Raw genomic sequence first — 5,165 nt, forward strand, 5'->3', positions numbered from 1 at the left:
GAGGCTGCTGTGACTTATTCTGTGGTCTTGGGTCTTTTCTTGTGGGAATGGTGTGGGATGCTTCAGGCCTGGCCTGGCCCCGTTTCCCAGGCTCGAAGGATGCGGGCTGCTTTGGGATGCAGCTGAGGACCAGGAGCTGGGCTCTTCCCTACCCCCCGGGAGCAGGGCAAGCCCTCGCCTGGGCGGGCATGTGCTGTGGGGGGTTGGCGGTGTGAAGCTCTGCCGGAGGCCTCTGCGAGGGCAGCCCTGAGCTTTTTTGGATGTTTTTGCTCCCCCTTCCCAGCGTCTCCTCCGTGCCAGCAGTGCAGAAGGAGATCTCCATAGAAGGCAAACGGTCTCCATGGCTGGAGCGCTCCCCTTGCGCCCGCCCAGCTCCTGCTCTGCTGCCTGCGCTGCCCAACCTTCCCGGGGCCTTATCTGTGCCTGCTACAACGGCGCTGGGAATGGCAGCCCTGGAAAGGGGCAGTTGTCCCGGTGGGAATCTCCTTGTAGGTGCCAGGGGCAGTTGTCCCGGTGGGAATCTCCGTGCGGGGGCCCGGGGCTCTCCCTGCGGTGCCTCACGAGTCCCCATGGCCCGGCTGGGGCTGGCTGACCCCTGCGCTGGGGCACTCCGGAGCCCTCCCACGCAGCTTCCCGGCCCAGGGATCAGTATTTTCCTCTCTCCCCAGGCCTTCGAGGGTAGCGCTGAACGAAAGCAAGGGGAAAAAAAAAAAAATTAGCAAAAGAAAAAAAGGCAGGTCTAAAAATAGCCGGCCTGGCCCCTGTGCCTGGGAATGGACTGGAGCGAGCGCTGCGGCTCCGGGAAGTGACTCGCTATGGGGCTGCGGGCTGCCCGCACACAGCAGGGCTGCCAGCCCCTTCCCATGGGATTCCCCCCGCCCGAGCTCTTGCCTTCATCCCGGCTCCCGCCCCCATCCCAGCTCCAGCGGGCCGGCCCTTCCCTGCTGCCTCTGTCCGCATCTCTGCTCACCTGAGCGGAAACACTCCGGGAGCAGCGGGGCATGGTGACGGGAGCGTGCAAGGCTTTAAATTATAGAGCAGACTTTATCCTGTTCGGGTTTGGTGGTTGCTTTTTTTTTTTTTTTTTTTTTTTAAAGCCTTTAGCACATGCATTAACATGGCCAGGCCATGAATAATTTACGCCCGGCTCTACGAAGCTTTTACACTGGGGCTGGCTCGCCTCGGAGCTAAAGTAGGTCACGTCTGCTCCGAGGGTCCCCGGGCGTCCCTTCCCCGGCGTGCGGACACACGTGTGCCCTGCCCCGGCCCCGCCCGCCTGCTCCCGACGGGGTCCCGCTCGGAGAGACGCTCTGCGAGGTGATCTGGGGACACAGGATGTCCCCAAAATATCCTCATCACCAGACAGGATGAAGCTCGAGGTGCAGGGAAGCTCTGTTGGCATCACCAGGGAAAGGGTGCGGGTCTATGGCACCTTTGGTCCTTGTGCTGCCTGGGCGTGTCAGCCCATAGCCAAAGGACAAACCTGCCCGGGAATAGAGAAGATGACACTGAGGCTGGAAAAATATAGGGGGAAAAGCTGCTTTTGTCATCCTTTTGTTTTACACTTTACTAGAAACTCCACTTTTCCTTGTTTTGACGGTGGGACAAAAGATAAATCTTGGAGCTTTTGGACTCTCTTCTCCTGAGCATGCTGCGCTCTGCCACAGTGTGTGGTCTGGGCACTGAGGCAAGGAACACTTTGGGAATAGAAAATCCAGCTGCTGTGATGCAAAAGGGCCTCTCAGCAGGCTGTGCTGGAGAAGCTGCTCCCGTTGGAGGTGATCACAGCCAGCCAGGGGGGGCCAGATCCAAAACTCTGTCCCTGCTGCACCCAGAGAGGTAGGAAGGGGTTCAGGTCATCTCACACCAGCACTCATCCAGGGACATGCTTCTCACAGGAGCTCCTGTCTCTGAGGCAGGGGCATCCCACAGCACTGGTGCTCCCCTCATGCCCCACACACCTCTGCTGATGGTTGAGGGTCCCCAGATGGAGCTCAGTCATGTCAGTGCTTTTCACCCATTTCTCTGGAAAATGCCATGAAGAACAACTCAAAGGCTTTTGTAACAGATCAAATGCCAGCAATTCCCATCTGCTGGTCTGTGCCAGCCCTGCTGCCACTGTCCCCTTCCCCGTCCTCTCTCAGGCCAAAGCCTGTCATGGCTGGAGACCATTCTGGATATCACTGATGACCTGCCTGTTGTTTGTTCATCAGGCAGAGAACAATGCACAGCTGTGGGGAAATGTCTCAGAGGGCCCCAGCTCCATCCTGCAGCAGGATTTAGCAGCTGCTGCTCCCTGCTGATTTCCATGGATCATAGAATCACAGAATTTTTAAGGCTGGAAAAGCTCTCTAAGATCATTGAGTACATCCATTCCCCAGCACTGCCACCACTAAACCAACATTCCCAAGCACCACATCTCTGAACAGTTCCAGGGATGACTCCACTGCTCCCTGGGCAGCTCCTTACAATGCCTGGTCACCCCAACAGGGAAAAAAATTTCCCCAACAACCTGGGGCCTTTTCCTCTCATCCTGTCCCTTGTTCCCTGGAGGCAGCGCCCAACTTTCCCCCAGCTGTCCTCTCCTGTCAGGGAGTGGTGCAGAACCAGGAGGTCCCCCCTGAGCCTCCTTTTCTCCAGGCTGAGCTCCCTCAGCTCCCCCAGCTCCCTGAGGTGCTCCTGGTGCTCCAGACCCTTCCAGAGCTCAGTTCCCTTCCCTGGACACTCTCCAGCCCCTCAGTGTCAGGAGGGGCCCAAAGCTGAACACAGGATTTGAGCTGTAGCAAGAAGCTGCATCTCATGCAAGCTTGCTGGGATTCCCCAGGCAAATATCTGTTGTCCACCCCTGTGAGGGTGAGGAGCAGATCTCCTGTGATCAGGGAGCAGCACACATCTGTGGGGCAGATAAAATGACTGTCTGGGATGTGTAATGATGGATGAACTTGGTAGCACCTCTGGAAGAGGCAGGTTGGGCTGGCAGGGGTACAGGCAGGCTCAGCCAGGCCTGAACTGAACAGCAGCTGGAGCTGCTGTCCTGGGTCAGCAGTGTGGACACTTGGAACCCAGGAGAAATTCAGAGGTCAGACTCACTCCTGGCACCCAGAGGAGCAGCAAGGAATGGGTCAGCCACACCTGAGCCCAGCAGGTCAAGCCAAATGGGCAAAGCCTGAGATGATGCCCAATGGATGAAGCCCACCAGGTGAATCCCACCTGAAGAAGCTCAGGATGAAGGGCAGGAGTTCAGTTCCAGAACAGAACTGAGTGCTGTGTCCAGCCCTGGCCCCTCAGTTTGGGAAGGATGTGGTGATGCTTGAGCACATCCAGAGGAGGCAGCGAGGCTGGAGAGGGGCTGGGAACACAAACCCTGTGAACGTTTGGGGCTGTTTAGCCTGGAGAGGAGGAGGCTCAGAGGTGCCCTCATTGCTCTCTACAGCTCCCTGAAGGGAGGTTGTAGCCAGGTGGGGTTGGTCTCTTCCACAGGGCAGCACTGACACAACCAGAGGACACAGCCTCCAGCTACATCAGGGAAGGGTCAGGTTGGATATCAGGAAGAAATTTTTCACTGAAAGAATAATAAAGCACTGGAATGCTCTTCCCAGGGACGTGGTAGAATCACCATCTCTGGAGGTGTATAAAAAAAGACTGGACATGGCACTTGGTGCTATGGTCTAGTTGAGGAGTTAGGGCACAGTTTGGACTTGATGATCTTAGAGGTCTCTTCCAGCCTCATGATTCCATGATTCTGTGATTCTGGGCAGGAAGAGGCAGGGAATGTTGGACACCAAGCAGGGAAGAGACAGCGTTCTGGCTGCCTCACGATTCCTTGTGGCACAGTGCCCCCTCTCAGGAGTTCTGCTGGGATATCACCACACTCTCACAGCTCCAAAACCACCTCTGCTCTCCCCCTGCCAAACATCTTCTTGTTGAATTATCCCCCAACCCAGCAACAAGTGTGTAGAGACTTGGAATTGGCATCCCAACACCCCTGGAAAATCACAGGTGACAACCAACGGATGCCACAGGGATCGTGAAACAAAATCACCCCAAAAATAACTGTCAGGGAAAGGTGAGGGGGGACAGGTCCCACCCCCAAAGGGATGGGGGACATCCCAGAGAGGCCTTGGGACTGGAGGTGTTGCTGCGATGGGATCCTGAGGGTCAATAATTACAGGAGGTAACTCCATGGCCTTTAAAGAACGCACGGTATCGGGTCAGGTCCACAAAGAACAAAAGCTGCTCTGAGCCAGGCAGGCTTTAAGGGCGTTGTTATTCGGGATGGTGTGATGAGAAATACGCTCCGGGTCGGCGCTGTCACGACTTGGACAGTTTAGCAGCAAAGCCAGGAGGTGGCATCCGAGACCTGAGCACAGCAAACTGCAACAGCAGGAGCCCGACAGCGATTTCAGCTCGGACGGCGGAGGAAACCCGCGGGCATTCCGTCATGCACCTCCTCCTCCTCGGGGTGGGGAGAGAGGACAGACCTAGCCTGGAGAAGGGTAGGCTCAGAGGTGCCCTCATTGCTCTCTACAGCTCTCTGAAGGGAGGTTGCAGACAGGTGGGGTTGGTCTCTTCCACAGGGCAGCACTGACAGAACCAGAGGACACAGCCTCCAGCTACATCAGGGAAGGGACAGGTTGGATATCAGGAAGAAATTTTTCACTGAAAGAATAATAAAACACTGGAATGCTCTTCCCAGGGAGGTGGCAGACTCACCATCTCTGGATGTGTTTAAAAAAAGCCTGGACATGGCACTTGGTGCTCTGGTCTAGTTGAGGAGTTGGGGCACAGGTTGGACTTGATGATCTTAGAGGTCTCTTCCAACCTCATGATTCTGTGATTCTGTGATACTTTACGCAAAGAAGCTCTATATTAAGTTTATAAAGGAAAATATTTTCTGGTTTTCTGGTCAGCTACAGCGTTGTTATCAAAAATAGAGAGAATCTGAGCTGGAACGGGACGGGATGGGGGGAGTGCTCTTTCACAGTCCAGGCTGGCTGAGGTGGGACTGTCGCCACTCAGGCCGGTCCTGGCTTGTTCCAGCTGAGCCTGGGAACCCCCTGAGGCTGGAGCTGTCGCTCTCCTGGGCGCCTCTCCTATGCATAGCTGCTGGTATTACTCATTTAACTCAAAAAGAAGTGTGATGCCTTCTGGGATGACACAGCCAT

The sequence above is a fragment of the Haemorhous mexicanus genome, chromosome 13 (genome assembly GCF_027477595.1).
Source record: "Haemorhous mexicanus isolate bHaeMex1 chromosome 13, bHaeMex1.pri, whole genome shotgun sequence".
In the NCBI taxonomy this organism is placed as follows: Eukaryota; Metazoa; Chordata; class Aves; order Passeriformes; family Fringillidae; genus Haemorhous; species Haemorhous mexicanus.